The following is a 17,193-nucleotide window of genomic DNA, read 5'->3' as shown; positions in this document are numbered from 1 at the left end:
TTTTCGGATTGTTCTAATGTTGTCCTATAGTACCTATTCAAACACGAAGCTCCCAGACTGATGTTTACTCAATTATGTTGTCCTCTTTTGAGATAATAGTGTCTACTAAGCATATAAATATAAATGTAAATTAGGAGAAAAGTCCACATGCACGTGGAGAGACCTGGTCTTCTGTGGTAGAGGCAGCGGTAAGCCGTGTGCTGCTGCTGTCTGCATTATAAACTGGTCAAGTTCAACTTAAACAGAGTTTTTTTTTTTACACAAAACGTATAATATACTATAAACAAAACCTGCCTCATTAATTCTTTTCTCAGATGTTATTTATCCTGTTTTAAATTCAGCAGTTGGGTGGAATTTTAAATTCCTTCTTCCAGAACATTGCAAGATTTATTGAATTTCTTTTCTTAAATCATCAAACCAGAGTTATTATAATGGACATAATATGAATACTTTGTTTTTAAAGAATGCAGACTATATTCATGATTCTAATGCTGTAGTGTTGTAGTTTTTTATTTTTTATTTTAGACTAGACTACTCCAAAAGCATGTTTTAGTATATTAATTAAGAGACACATACACATATAACATAACAATCGTGCATATGATGTTACAAAATGCTGTGGCTCAGTGGGGAACAGACATGCTGCCTGGCCTTGTTGCTTTACATAAAGCTTGAAGTGGCATAAGAGAGGCAGGAGGCAAATGCACTAAACAGAGAGCAGGTCCCAGGAGGTGACTTGAGGACACGCTTGTTTACTTGATGGACTTAATAAAGAGGGAGCTGACCGCACCATCTTTCAGCAGAGAAACAACAAGCTAAAGATGGGGAAAGGGGAAATGTCAGGACAATGAATGGAGGAAAGGGCAATAGACGGACCACTAGGACTATTGGTGTTTGATTTATCTCTTAATGTATGCAACATTTTAACTGATAATAATTTAAACAGGTAAAATGCAGCACTCCAGCCAATTTAAAAAGGGTCTGCTCAGGCATCCTACATAGAGACACTTGCTGCAGCAGAGCAATTCAAAAAGCATTGTTACAGCTTGTCTATAACCTCCAAGACTGTGAGACACACTACCAAAATCAAGGATGGATAGAAAGTCATCTTCAGTTCCAAGGCCTCTCTTGGTTGCTGTGCATTCTTTTGGTAAGGTTGTTCAAACACGATTTTTAGAACATAAGAAAAGTTTTGACAAGAACAGACCATTCAGCTCAGCAAAGCTCTCCAATCTTATCCACCTAATTCCACCAAAATAACATCAAGTTTAGTTCTGAAGGTCCAAAAAGTTATTCTATCTACCACAGTTTCTACTTGGTAGCTTATTCTATATGTCTGTGGTTTTCTTTGTGAAGAAAAACTTCCTAGCATTTGTGTGAAAGTTATCCTTAACATTTTTCCGATTCTGTCCCCATGTTCTTGGTAAACTCTTATTAAAGTGAAAGTTTTGATCCACTGGATTAATTCCCTTCATAATTTTAAACACTGTCATGTCTCCTCTTAATATTCATTTGCTTAAACTGAAAAGGCTCAACTCTTTTAAACTTTCTCCAGCTTGGCTGCTCTTCTCTCGAATTTTTCTAGTGCTGCTATGTCCTTTTTGTAGACTGGAGACCAAACCTGCACACAGAACTTCAGATGAGGCCTCAACAGTGAGTTATAAAGGTTGAGCAGAACATCTTTGGACTTGTACTCCACACATCAGGGTTCTATATAACCTGACATTCTGTTAGCCCTCTTAATGGCTTTTGAACACTGTCTGCCAGTTGATAGTGATGAGTCCACTATGATTCCTAAATCCTTTTCATAAGGTTTATTTTTGATGTTCAGGCCTCCCATTGTGTATTCAAACCTAACATTTTTACTTTGGATTTACTGATATTAAATTTAATCTGCCACAAATCTGTCCAAGCTTGTGTGCTATCAAAGTCCCTCTGTAATAATTCAAGAGATTCAAGATTATCTGCCAATCCCCCTAGCTTGGTATCATCTGCAAACTTAACCAGCTTGTCATTTATATTCATATTCAGATAATTTACATATATATTACAAATAGCAGCAGCACTGACCCCTCAGGGGAAATCACTCTTAACATTACTCAATTCTGATAAGTTTACTCGCACCATCACCCTCCGCTTCCTGTGTCTGAGCCAATTCTGCACCCACCTATACACCACACCCTCAACTCCCATGAATATGCTTTGCAGAATATGCCATTTATTTCACTTAACAATTTTTATTGGCAATTTTTTCTGATGTATTAGTAGAGCTAGCCGATTTGTGCCTTTTTAGCCAGGGCTGATATTGTATTTATATTCCTTTCACTTGGCTTTTTTAATTCTTTTTTCACTTTGATTTATTTATTATGGTTATTTCAGCTATTACTTCAGTCTTTTGGCTTTGGAACCCCTGCGGATTTTGCTTTTTTCAGGTATAATGGAGTTTTATTTTATTTTCTATTGGGCTCTGGGCCCTGCTCTCTTCTCTCGCCAACCCTCAGGGGCAGGCACTGGGCACCTGCTATCTCACAGCTGAGCAGCTCAAAGGGTGTTGGGGCACTCCTCCAATAGTATTTAACGAGGTTGTATATAGAAGAATATATGGAGTGCAGGAGGAAGATGGTTTGTTCCTTAGTTATTATAGATAGAAAATCAATTACTGGAGTATTTCATTACAACTGTCTATTTTAAATACCAATGAAAGATAAAAACATAGTAAAAAGTATAAATAAAAAAGAAGTAAAAAAGTAAAACACAGTAAACATTAACATTAACACCTCATCAAAAACAATATTATAAATGATTTTATTCTTTAACTTACATTCTATAAATGTTGCTTTTTTGCATTTATTGGACGATTCCCTTTGCTCTTGATTTTTATTATATGCAGCTCTTTTTTGTTCATTTTCTTTTTTCCGGCGTTCATTATCAGCTCTTGGCACTGTTTTTCTTATCGCAATCTAAAATTCGACTTTCTTGAATATATAATGTGCTTTTCTGCCTTGCCATTATAACATTGAAGGGTGAGTTTGCAGCACTGAGAGTGTCAAAGCGTGGTACGGAGAGAGGATGTGTGCAATGTGTGAGTAATGATTGGGCGAGCGGTGTGGAGGGGAGTGGTCAAGGCTGAATAACTTGGACACAACAGAAAACCTTTTTAATATAAAAAATAGATTTTATTTTATTTTATTTTTCTGTCCTCTCTAGCCTATCATTGGACTGGCATTCAGTGACTTCAAAACCAGGTCTACATTTAAGGTCTCTACACTGCAAAAAAATGTATTTGCAAAAACTAGACAAAAACACTTTATATGGGAGTTGTTTTGCTTTAATTTAGCAAAGAAATTCGCCAATCTGTAAGCAAAATTCACTTGACAAGATTTCTTAAAGCAAGCTAAATAATCATAAATACAAATTTTTTGATGTCAATAATTCTTACAATAAGGAAAATAGTATACTTTTCACTTGTTTTGATTTCAGTTTTTGCAGTGTACTCCTCTATATTTTATCTAACTGCGCACCTCCTTAATTTAAGTGCCTGCACTAGTCTTGGGGTCATGTCCTTGGAAGATAACAAAAATGCCAACTCAAATAAACTCACACTGCCCCTCTGTCTCTTCTGGGTTGCAGGCCAATTCTCATTTTGCTACTTGTGGCCTACAATGCTGGCTCGGAGTACAGGATCGGAGCAGGAAGAAGTAGTGTACTAGTAAAAGATATTATCGTCTGCAGGAGGGTCAAACAGGGGACTCTGTGGTCGGTATCTTTGAGCCATCTCATATGGCTTCATGAGCAAGAAAGTTCTTGTAAGAAAGAAGACTAGGCAAGAGCTCAATACCTCAGTACCTCAATATATCATAATTCTCTCATCTATCATCTGATCCCAGAAACACAGGCACAGAGAGAAGGAACCTCTCCAGACAGCACTGGGATACAAGGCAGTGATTAGTCCTGGGTTAAGCTCTGGGTTGGCTCCATGCTGCCTTCTTGCTTCTGGGAACCCCTTGAACCTGAACTGTCGATAGTTGTGAAGCAGACAAATGAGAACACACACAAGCAGCAAGGGATAGGTGCAAAAAAGTGATACGTGCTTTTATTAAAATAAAAAAATAGTTCAGTGCATCATAATCTTCAACAAATACAGTAAATAATCCATAAAATCTGTGAGAGTGTAGAGGTTAAAATCAATCCATACTTATGCTATAAGTAATCCATAAAACCAAGGTTAAAATCCAGGAAATTCCAATTCTAAAGAACATAAGCCCCAATGCTTCCTTCCCGAAAGCTGACATCTCCCTGGCTTACCCTCTATGGACCCCACAGCACGAGAAGACCTCCTACCAACAGTTGCATTCAACCATTGATTCCTGGCTAAGGACCCCATTGCCAAGCCTTAAGCATCCCTGGGGTACTGAGCCACCCATCCAGTCCTTCAGCGACCACGAGAGACACCGCATGCCACTGATCAATAGGAGCGCCGCTCTTCAGCCCCAGCCTCCTCACTCTGAGGCTCGTCCCCGACCATCGACTCTTTTCTCCCACTCCTGCCTTTTGCTCTTTCTTTCTTTATTTTCATTACAGCCTCCATTCTCTTCTTGCTGTTCTCATTTCTTTCTTCAAGCTTCTTTTTATCTTGTCTGCCTGATCGGGCACAGGGGTAATATGACAATACTTCGTAGGTAAGAATGATCACCTGACTGATGCTCACAATCACACGTGTGCGCACGATCAGCCAGGTGCCCCAATCATCCCTGGAGGCAACGCTCACCCACACACACCTGCAGCCCAATGGGACCCTGCACTTCAAGGGTTATGACTGTTTAATTAAAATCTGCTCTTCACCACGGACCACTTATCACAGTTCATCCCAGAGAATTCTCATTTCAGACATACATGGGAATAGTTTTGTGGATGTGGAGGTTGGGCAATACAAACAAATGGTTAAAAGTGCACACTGTGCCCAGATGCCTTCCTGGCTCCTGAGCACTGAACTTCCAGTGCCTGGAGATCTGGGGCATCAATATTATCCACTGGGCCAGTGTGTCTCACACTATATAGTAATAAGGAGGAAAAAGTCTGGGGGATGTATTAAAATTGAAAACTAAAGAGAAATGAGTATAGTATGATGAAGCACTAATGCCACAAGTATTTCATGGCTTATAGATACTAATTTGTCCTATGCCTGACAGTCCGAGGCCTGATTAAGAGCATAAGAAGTTTGACAGACTTGAGAAGAGAATTCAATCCATCAAGCATGTTTGCTTAGCTAACAGCAAACTTGTCCAAATATCTCATTAGGAAACTTTCAAAAACATAAAGGGAAACTCATTAGTCATTCATTCAGGTTATTTGCCAGGTGCTAAACAGCTTTGAGGTAGCTTACGGAAGATCACTGATAGTGTTGAGTATCTTCCTTGATGTCAATGTCTTTGCAGGACATAAGGATAGTCCTCGTCATCAAAGATTTAACAAGAAGCAGAGATGCAGGCCTTAGGGCAGGGGTGTCCAGCTGCGATTCTGGAGGGCCACAGTGGCTGCAGGCTTACATTCTTACCATTTTCTTAATTAGTGTCCAGCTTCTCCTGCTGATTTAACTTCTCTTGCCTTATTTGTAATTGCCTTGCTATTTAAAATGCAGACCACTTCATTGTTTCTTTTTTCTGAAATCAGCAGTCAAACGATAATGAGACACAAAATCAGCCAACGCATGACCAGCTAACCAGCGTCCATCTCACAATATCTTAAAATAAAGAAAGGTGAAGGTCTCAGTAATGTTGATCTGCTCAGGTCGTAAAACATTTTGGTGGTTCTCTTAGAGAAATTTAGAAATGTCTGCTGTGGCAGAACAAGAACACCAGCAAGCCATGGAGGTAAGCAACAGGTTTGATTAACAATAAAAATCTTCTTTTCATTTCAAAACTGGTTGGAGAGAAATAGATTGGAGTTAGCTGGTCATCTGTTGGCTCACTTCACATCTCATTTCTGTTTGGCTGTCATTTAAGGAAAAAAAATCAAGTCAGAGGATGGGGTCTTTAAAAACACAGCAATTAAAGTGAAGGGAATAGAAGTCAATTAACAGCAGAAACTGGCCCCTGACGAAGAAAAATGGCAGGAAGGAAAACCAGCAGCCACTGCAACCCTCCAGGACTGGAGTCTGTCACAAACTTGTCCAAATCAAAATATTTCAAAAATATCAAGGTAAACTCATGAATCATTCATTCAAGTTATTTTCCAGGAGTTAAACAGCCCTGAGGTAGCTTAAGGAAGACCACTGATAATGCTCAGCATCTCTTCCTTGATGTAAATGACCATGTAAAACACAGGGAAAGTTCTCATAAAAAAAACATTTAAAATGCATCAGAGATTCAGGCCTTAAGGTATTAGCAAAAGAGTCCTAAGCTGGGCTGGTACTCTGAGAAATCATCCTTAATTTTGTGTCATGTGTGTACGCACCTGGGGTCCCCTGACAAGCTCAACTGGGGTCAGCACTACCACACTGGGGCACAAGGAGGTGATGCCACTAATGCTATCCTCTCCTTTTTGCACAGCCTGGAGAAGATGCACAGTGAGGGCACACCCACTCAGCCATGACATCATGACCAAGCCCCGCCCCTTCTGGTCATTTCACCTTATAAAGTGGCAATCCTGAAGTAGTCCAGGCTGACTGCATCTGAATAAGAGTAGCAGCCTCAGAAAAAGGATGGCTGGATGAGCTCAAGCGAATGAAAAACTGGAGTACAGGCAGGTCAAGTGATTTCATGTCACTAGCAGGATTTGAACCTACAACCTCAGGGATTGAGGTCCAGTACCTTAACCAGTACACCACACTTAAGTGTTTTTTATGCAATTTATAAGCCATTTTTCCCCTTCTGTACATTTTCATTCATTCACACCTTTGATTCATAGTTCTCTGCTTTATATACATTCATTTAGTGATCCACTACTAATGATTAACTGGAAAGTTACGGCAGACATTGCATACAATACATTAACAGTTTATACAATGCAGTTTTATTTTTAGTGAATTGCCCAGAACTGCCAGCATCTCCTGCCTCCTCTTTGTTACTCCAGCAGCTACTGTTGCTTTTTTTTTCTTTTGATCAGTTTTCAGATTCTGCTGCCAAATACACTTGTCTGGAGCTGTATCAATATGTCACCTCTCCATTATACACACAAAAGCAGCCACCGGTCTCCCTAATTCTACTTCTTCCACATGCATTGCTGACTCTCATTAATGGCCGCCATCCATTTGCATTTCCAATACTGAAACACCCTGAAAATTTCAGCTCAAATATCCTTTCAGCTGCCTCAATCCAGCTATACTCCTAACGTCTCTACTGCTCAATTTTAGGAGCACTGAGCAAAATGACAAACATGGCTGTTCATTTTGTTTTATGACAAACAAATACTGAGGAGGGTTGGCCTGCGTGTGGGAGACGATATTAAAAACTGAGAACTAACACTGAACAAGCAACAGATCTTTGGATTAATTCCACCTTTGCACAAACCAATGAGAGAACTTTGAAGAGATGTGCTAATGGAAAATGAAAATTGACAAATATCAATTTAAAGCTTTTGTAAATTTGGAATGTAATCCATTTTTCAATCCACACAACTGAATTCAGCGGCAACAGACCACAACAGGATCACGACAGAAGTCTGCTGTGGCTGGGATGGCAGCCATTAGAGTAATGAATGACCTCCATGAGCACAGGGAGAACATACAAATGGAGTGCAGCAAACACTTGAGCCCTGAATTAATCAGGAGCCACCATGCAGCCCACGTCACCTTATGTAATGATCAACATCACTGAGCCAACTGTTGGAATAATGCAGTACATTGTACACGATTTTAGAATCAGAATTTGAAAACAAACATAGAAGTCACACTCTCTCACACACACACACACACTCAAGTGAGGTCCCAGAGATGCAGCATGTTTGCAAGTTAATCCTTAACCTTTAAGCTGCTCTATCTATTTTGTAATGCAACCCCAATTTCCAAAGTATGAACGAACTGTAAACCGTAAAAGAATCAGGCACCGTGACAGGATTCAGAATAAAACATTAGTGGGATTTCAGTTAGGACACCTTGGGTGGGGTGGGTAGACTTTTAAAAGTAAAGGTGCCAGAGTGGTCATAGAGGAACCATTTTGGGGTCCACATATAGGCTCCAGAAAGAATCGAGTTATTTAGCTCTCTAACAGGCTTCATAACTAACCATAAATAGATTATAATAGATTTTTAAAATAGCAAAGGGTTCCTGATTTTTCAAAGGACTCTTCCTGTTTATAACAACACAGGCTCAGTTCAGGTTTTTTTGATCTGTCAGATTACATCTACTGTATTCAAATGTTCTGTTTTGTCCACATATTACAAACCTCTCTCTGTTTTCACATACAAAGAACCCATCCCAGAATGAAATGGTTCTTTGTCAAGCGGTAGTTCTGTAAGGAGCCATACAAGTGCCATTATTTTTACCAGGCTATCCATCTGTTTTAAGCTGGTTATTTGTGTGTCAGAAACACTTTAAAATCACAAGGCCACGATCAGTGAGAATTCAAAGGTAACACAACCAAAAGCAAACAACAGAAGCTTTGCTCTTTCCAGATGCTCGTGACCAGTGAAGGGCATCCCAGTGTCCCAGACACAGCCTCAGAAAGAGCAATCCCGGCTTCAAAACACTTTTTCATTATCTTTTTTTCCTTTATGTATTGGCATAATTTCTTTCTTTCTCTTTCTCCTCCTAAACAAGCTTTGTCCTCCTCTTGTCTTCTGACTGTCTAGCCGATCCCTATTCATTCCACACCCAGGAGTGCCACAATATGGCCTCCAAGAACCACTTCTGGGTTAGGTGAAACTTCAGTAGTGCAGAGTAGCCTCCTCCCAACAATGCTCTCTGGCAGCACCCAAGGACCCCAAAAGCACTGCCCTCCAAAACTACGACTTCCATGCAGCCCTGAGGGAGTGCAAACCAGAGCCATTCCAAGGGGGCACTGCCACCAAGTGCATTGGGGGAGCACTGGCATCACGAGGTAGTCACCCTCTGTCTGTCTGCTATCCCAGCCTCCCAAATTGGACAGGGAACAGCAAGCCTCCTGGCCAGGGAGCCCATCCATCAAAGCTGTCCATCCATAAAGGACTCCAAGCTGGGTAAGGAAACTTCATCTATTCCGGTCAGGATGCCATCCCATCTGCATTGTCTGTCACAATACGTATATATAACTGTAAGAGCTATACTTTAAGACACTCAAATTACGAGTTCAATATGCCATGATAAAAAAACAGTATGGTGGTTAGTACTACTTCCTCCTGGGATCCTGGGTTCAAATCCTACACCCAGTTGGTATCTTTTTAAATTTTACATGTTCTTCCAAGGTACTGCAGGTGTTGTCCTTCATCCTCAAAGACATGCTGGATAGATTAATGGACAAGCACTCAATCTAGTAGAGCTTCCTGCCTTGCACCTCGTGCTGCTGGGATGGGCTCCATTGTAGTCCACAAACCTGAACTGGATCAAGCAGGTGTTACAATGTTCTATTATAGTGTTAGAATAAGGCAGGCAGTATGGCGTAGTGGTAAAGACTTGCACTTCAAATCCCCCTACTGACACTCCCTGAGCAAGTCACTTCACCTGTCTGTGCTCCAGTTGGAACAAATGGCCAATTGTATCTCATGTGTTGTAAGACACTTTAAATGAAGATGTCAGCCAAGTAATAATAATACTATTACAATGTACGTCACTAGAGCTGCTTATTCCTTTATAATTAAATGTCAATGAGTAAAACATTCTGTTTTAATAAAGAACAATATGAAGCCACCACTGCACAGACTTTCTTTGGTAAAACAGAGAATAAAGAATATGATAATGTGAGAAGGGTGGCACAGTGGTGCAGTGGTAGCGCTGCTGCCTTGCAGTTAGGAGACCCGGGTTCGCTTCCTGGGCCTCCCTGTGTCTGCGTGGGTTTCCTCCCACAATTCAAAGACATGCAGGTTAGGTGGATTGGCAATTCTAAATTGGCCCCAGTGTGTGCTTGGTGTTTGTGTGTGTCCTGTGGTGGGTTGGCACCCGGCCCAGGATTGGTTCCTGTGATTGGCTCCAGCAGACCCCCATGACCCTGTGTTCAGATTCAGCAGGTTGGAAGATGGATGGATAATGTGCGAGGAACTGACAAAAACAGATTTGCATTTCAAACTTTTGTCATTTTTGCTGCTAAAAAAGCCTGCAGTTGAGATTTACACCCCGTCGGATTTGAATTCAAAACACTGTGGAGAAAAGTGTAGCTTTATCCTAATTATTATTATTATTATTATTATTATTATTATTATTATTATTATTTTAATACTTTTTTGTAGTTGTATCAATCTTTTTTGACAGGCCATGGAGCTCTTACTTTTAATGTATGTGCATACTGCATGGATATTTTTTTTTTGTGGTTCATTATATATTTTTTTTTAATTTTAATTAAACTCTATGATGTGTTTAAGTGTATATTGTGTCCCAAGTTTGTCAGTGCTATTTAAAAATGAATCATGCATCAAAGTTAGTACAATAAGAATGTGGACATCATATATAATAATAGATTATCGGAAAAGAAGGCATGCACTGTAAATCACTTGAGTGTGACTATCTATTCCAAATATTTTTAATTATTTCATTGCACAAGGTGCTTGGAGTCCAGTTGGTTTTTGTGGGTTTGCTCAGCTGGACTTTGCTTTCCTCCCCTCGGTCAATTGCAATGGCCATTGTCCATTCATCCACTCATCAGTCTGGGTTTCTGCACCTTTTTTTTTTTTTGCAATAGGAAGTCATTTTACACAATTATGGGACAAGAACTAACCCTGGGCTGGGCACCAGTCCATCCCCACATTCAGTCCTACCCAACTTTTACAGTTACCAATCTGACATGGAATAAGGAAAAACCTGACTTGTGCACAGGTAAAACATGTAAATTGCACTCAGAGATGAAAACTGAACTCAGATCCCTGGAAGTGAAAACAACTAACCCCAAGACCTGTAGTTAGATTAGTAACAGAGTTCACATTGGCCATGCATCTCATTGAGTTCTGGTTCTAGTAAAGCCAACTAGCTGTTGGTGTGTCAGGTACCCATTTTCATGCCGCAGTCAGTGCCCTAACTCTCCAGTCTTGCCCATTCTCCCTCTGAGCTTCATTAATACCCGCTGCTGTCTGCCTACTTGCCTTAAACAGAATTATCTTCATAAATGATGCTGTCTGCGAGTGAGCAGTCAGTTATACCAAATGGGCAGACATATATGGCAAAGCAGCTATGATTGTATTTCAGCCCTGTACTTGTAAAGCACCTTGATACTGTGCTCAGTGAAGAAATGAGTAATAAAAATTCATTTGGGGGTGCTGATTACTGTCTAAAACAGGTGGTTTGGGAAACATTTTAAAAAGAAGCAGTATGTGATGAAAAGGGCCATCAACTCGCTTCTTGCACCCTGTGATGGACTGACGCCCTTTTCCAGGGCTTCCTCCTGCCTTGCGCGCTTTGCTTGCCAGGACAGGCTCCAGATCCCTGTGACCCTGCTTACCATTAAGCAGGCTTAGAAATTTGTATGGCATGGAATGGAACGTTTGTGGGATTTTATTAATCTGTCTTCATGATGCAGCCAGACGGTAGAAGTGTGCGTACCAGCACGAGATGCAGACAGTAGAACCTCAAAGGCTGCAAACAACCAACAATCCGCAAGGACAGCGGGTCATGCGCAGGCTTCGATGTATGATGCTGGACACTGGGGGCGTGTCCCCCGTTGTCTTGCTCCTGGAACAAGAGAGCGTATCGTCAAGAGAGAACATCTGGCAACGAGAAGAAACTCAAGGGTGCGGACGAAGTGCTCCATTGTAGCGCCAAGCATCAGCCGCCTTCCTCAGTCTTTGTACATTACGGACAGGATGAGCGTGTGATCGCATTTGTTTTACTTTCAAGTTAATCCTACGAAATATCACGGTTTGTCTGAGAAGTGATCGAGTGACGTGGGACACAGGCGGTAACTTACAAAGAAACTAACAACACAATCGTGTTTCATTACCAATGGGGTCCCCTTATTGTTTAAGATTTTGCGTAACAGAAGGGGCGATTAATATATTTTTTTCGTTTTCAATGTAATTACAGGAAGTATTGATTAGGGAAGAAAGTGATCGAGTAATGCGGGAAACGGGCACTAACTCGCATCTAAACTGATAGCTCTGGTTTTCAGAAATGTTCCGTGTTCCAGGTTTCTGTCCACTTAGTGCGCCTTTCCATCCCAACCCCAGCCGCTCCGAGTATTCAGACGGGACGCTCGCCACTTGCTTGCTAACAAATCTCAGAATGAATCTTGTTATTTTGCCAGCTATGTACATCTCGCCCTTTGATCTCCCAGTCCGCTTTTTCGCCGACTCTCTGTCACGCTTATCTCGGAAAAACATACAACAGGTTATCTCTTACCTTTAACAGGCGTCTTCTATCCTTGGATTTGTTATAATCTGGTCACCTTTAAAAAATGCTCGTGGTGTTTATCCAATTGGCCATCTCTCAACCCGAGCTGGAGCCCCATCTATCATAGAGGTCTGCGGATTCTTCGTACCCCCGCCTCCTCCTAGGGCAAGGTGGCAAATTCACAAAAGAGCCGATCGCCGCCTCCTGCCGCCTCTCATCTCTCTCTCTCTCTCTCTCTCTCTCTCTCTCTCTCTCTCTCTCTCTCTCTCTCTCTATTTCTCGCTCTCTCTCACTCTCGCTCTCTCTTTCTCTCTCTGTCTCTCTCTCTCTCTCACCCTTTCTCTGTCGCTCTCTCTCTCGGAGTTCTGCCCGCGGCGAGAGGCTGTAGCGCTGGCAGGAGAATCTCCTCCCCTTCTCCACGCCTGCTGCACAAAAGCAACAGATAGATTAGCCCTCGTGGAAAATGTCGCATAGGATTACTTTAATTCAATTTTAAACGCTATACATAATCCTATAAAGGCGCTACTACATTGTCCGATTGAAATCAAATTAGAAAATCAGATCTATTGTGGTATAGAATACCGGACTACCAGGGTGCAGGGTGACTTTAAAATTCAACGGAACGTGAATTAAACGGTTGAAAAAAGTCAACAAATTTCCAGACTTACATTACACATTATTAGCGAATATCCTGAGAGTTTATGACAGCCTTCTCACCACACAAGGATTTCGCAGTTTTCGTGATGTACTCATAATCTATTACAGTTTTTCTCGATTGCTAAAACACTAAACCCTATTGTCTGAACCAAATTCTCAGTTGCCTGAACCCACTTATTGAATCAGTCACACTTTTGGCAAAACCATAAGCACTTTTCACCTGTTTAGACACATCTTGTCAACACATTGTCATTGTGATGCACCTGTGTTGCATAATGGTGAGCACAGGTGGCAAAAGTCAAACACAATTAAAGCTCAGTTGTCACCGGTTGAACACAACAACTCAAAATTTATCACACTTGTGGCTAATGATGTGAGGGTACATATAAGCCAGAGCACTGGTTTGTGAGGCACTACAATGGATAGAAATCTAAGAAGAGGAGTTCGTGTGAGAGGAGGTCGAGCAGGTCAAGGTGGTCGAGGTGGTCAGCGAGGACAAAGAACAGTAATATCTGATGAAATCAGAGCTACTGTGATTGACCATGTTCTTGTCCATGGTATGACAATGAAGGAGGCTGGACTAAGGGTACAACCAAACATCAGTAGATTCACTGTGTCCACCATAATCCGAAGATTTAGAGAAGAGACCTTTTTTGACATTATGGTATGTAAATGTTGACAACAATTACATATGTATAATGACTGTACTATATACTGTACCACAGTAAACATGTTTCAGTACATCACTGTGCCAGTGTACTGTAGTATTGTAATGGAGGGTTAGTCTGACTGTTTGTAGGCCTATTCCATGTATGTATTTTTGTAAGTGCATGTTCTCTTTTTGTAGAATTGAAAGACTGCCACATGGGGTGGTAGGACATCTATGTTCTCCCACACCAAGAGACCCTAATTGTCGACATGGTCCGTGAGAACAACACCATTAAACTGCGTGAAATTCAGCTGAGGATCATTGAGGACCATGTGCATTTTGAGGGTATTGACAGTGTCAGCCTCTCTACTGTTGACCGTGTCCTCAAGCGCAACAGACTGCGCATGCAACAGCTGTACAGAGTGCCCTTTGAACGCAACTATGATTGAGTCAAAGAGCAAAGATTCCAGTATGTACAGGTTGGTATATATCCAGACACATAAATGTTGGTTACTGTAAGTAGTGATTTACTGTAGTTGGCCTACATCACTTACAAAAATATATATCTATTCCTACAGAGAGTTTTTGAACTGGATGCAATGGAAAAACTCCATGAATACATCTACATGGATGAAGCTGGGCTTAATCTCACCAAAAGGAGAAGGAGAGGCCGTAGTGTGATTGGCCAACGGGCCATTGTTGGTGTCCCTGGGCAGCGTGGTGGCAATGTCACACTGTGTGATGGTGTTGTCCACCATCAGGCCAACCTAGGGCCCTACAACACTCACCAGCTCCTCATTTTCCTCAATCACATGCGAGATGCTCTGTTAGGGCAGCAGGATGAGCAGCCCATCTATGTCGTTGTTTGGGACAATGTGAGTTTTCACAGAGGCCTCCAGGTTAGAGAGTGGTTCAATATGAACCAAGGTTTTATCAATCTTTGCCTTCCACCGTACTCCCCTTTCCTGAACCCCATTGAAGAATTCTTCTCCTCATGGCGGTGGAAGGTATATGAATGCCAACCTTATACCAGGGTAAATCTCCTGCAAGCCATGGAACTGGCCTGTGGTGACATGGGTGTGGAGGCATGTCAAGCCTGGATACGGCATGCCAGGGGTTTTTTCCCCCGTTGCCTGGCCAGAGAAAATGTGGCCTGTGATGTAGATGAAGTCCTGTGGCCTGACCCAGTACGGAGAAATGATGCTGTGGCGGAGTAATGCACTTCTTTTCTTTGTACTTCATTTGTATATTTTTGTGCTTTATTTTTACATACAAGTGCTACATGTAAATGCAAGGAATTTCTGTTTTTTTGCAAATTCTTTTTTCTATGTACAAGTGTTAAAAATGCCCAGGTATTTTGTTTTGCAACATGCATTTAGCCTAAATAAACATTTATTTCTACCGCTTCATGTCCTGAGCATTGTGTTTTCCTTTTTTCTATGTAGTGCTGAGTGACTACTCAGTAGAGTATTTAATTTAGATTGACTTGAGGCATGATTTGACAGCATAGTTCAGTTTTGAGCACAGATTGAACTGTTTTGGGGTGAAAGTTTGGTTTTGCAAGAAGAGTCAGAGGTTTTGTGAACGTAGCTTGAAAATTGGGTATTGTGTTCACAGTTTAGGGAAAAGAAGAGCAGCTTTACAGGAATGTGTCTTAGCAATCGAGAAAAACTGTAAGTATATAGTGTATTTTATGGTGGACACCCCCAAAATGGATTCATATGTTTAACCTTTCACTACAGACTAACAAGTTCTTTGATAAGTTAATTAGCTACTCTAAATGGTCTCCTTTTGAGTGAGTGAGTCTGCCCTGGCATGGACTGGCATCCCATTCAGAGTTGGTTCCTGCTAGGACAGGCTCTGGCCACTGCTACTCTGCACTGGATAAATCAAAGCTTTATCTTTATCTTTGCCATGGACTCTGTCTCCCTGTACACAGTCATTCTTAATGATGAAGTCTCATCACCTCATCATACTCCCATGAATGCCCTCATCAGACTGGCAGAACTGGTTCTTACACTTCAATGTTTTCTATTTTGATAACAACTTGGCTCACCAGGTCAGTGGTATTGCAGTGGTTACTAGATCAGGACCAAGCTATGCCAAAATCTTCCTTCGGCCAAGTAGAAGAGTATTTTCTTTCTTCTAGGCTTTGCACCAGACCTGTACAAAAGCCAAGTGTGTTGGTGCAACATCTTGCTAAAGAAGCCAGCCACAGGAATTCATTAAGAATTTTATTAATTTTCATCTGTCTCTGAGGTTTATTGTTCTACCATAGATCTACCATTTTTACATATCAGCTTTTCTACCAGCATTCCAGGACTTAAGACCTAAAAGCCAACTAACTCACACAGTGACCTTTTCTACAGCACCTTAAATACCTGGCATTCGAATAAACTGTATTCCATTTTCACAATTCTTCTTCAGGGATGATGTTGACTTTTGTATGAGGAATGTCTTCATTGATAGAGGATACCCTTTTCATATTGTGGACAGGGCCCTCAATAAAGCCAGGAATAGATCTCGTAACGTTAACCTCTAAAAGGAATGAACATCAATAATGACATCCACATTCTGCAAGCCTTGCCATTCCCCCCTAATACTCCATCTCTCCCACAAGTCATCAAACAAAATTTCCAGATTTTGTGGACTGATCCTTCCATAGTAGCCTGGTTTCATAATTTCATCCCTTGATCTCCTTTCATTAACCTCCTAACTTATCCAAACTTCTCGTCCACAGCTCGATTTAAAGAGGAGAACCAAATTCCTCACCTAACATATTTGCGGTGTCATTAGGTCACCAATTTTAGTTTATGCTATGTGGACCAAAAATAAAACACACCATATATTTTATATGGTATTTATGACTATAAAATGTTCCTTTCACTTTTCTGTTTTATGTATTTCTGTTAAGTTTATGTTTCATAGATAAAATGTTTCAGGTCATATAGAAAACATCTAAAAAGGGTTAATGGTTAGGCACTATACATCCCATAGTAAAAAAATATTATATACTGAAATAAGAAATCGAACAACGAAACTTTGTACAATTTGACATTCCATGCACCTCTCACTGGGCCTGCTTTATATCATCAGAACCAACCTCAGAAAGGATGTCACCCGTTTATGATGGGCACATTCAGTGCTGCAAGTAAAGCAGCTGGCATGTTGTTTGGGATATAGGAGGAGCACAAGAGTACCTGAAGCTGAACAAAAAAGCATGTCAACACAGGGAAAGCATACAAGCTCAGGCCAGATTATGAATTCAAGTCCCTGGAGCTTTGCTACAGCAGAAATAACCTCTTTGCCACCATGTTTGCTATTTCAAGTCATCTCCAAAGGAAATGCATTAGCTTTAAGTTAATTAGCAGACTCCCTGTGCAGTGTGCACAAGGGATTAAGATCTCATTAAAATAATAAAATAAAAAGTTTAGTGCTCAAA

The 17,193-nt window shown here is 40.9% G+C and overlaps 1 protein-coding gene across 2 annotated transcripts in view; it reads right to left on the bottom strand.

The window, feature by feature from the left end:
* The window catches only part of slc29a4 (solute carrier family 29 member 4), a 106,283-nt gene extending 93,608 nt beyond the window's left edge, over positions 1-12,675 (bottom strand). For both annotated transcript variants that reach the window (XM_039774638.1, XM_039774639.1), the window contains exon 1: positions 12,455-12,675. The gene's annotated coding sequence lies outside the window, so the exon portion shown is untranslated. The remainder of the gene's footprint in view (positions 1-12,454) is intronic.
* Between the last annotated feature and the right edge of the window lie 4,518 nt (positions 12,676-17,193).

Source organism: Polypterus senegalus, chromosome 13 (assembly GCF_016835505.1).
Source record: "Polypterus senegalus isolate Bchr_013 chromosome 13, ASM1683550v1, whole genome shotgun sequence".
NCBI lineage: Eukaryota > Metazoa > Chordata > Cladistia > Polypteriformes > Polypteridae > Polypterus > Polypterus senegalus.
Note: the sequence above shows the minus strand (reverse complement) of the source record. Positions and strands in the feature narration are given on the sequence as shown.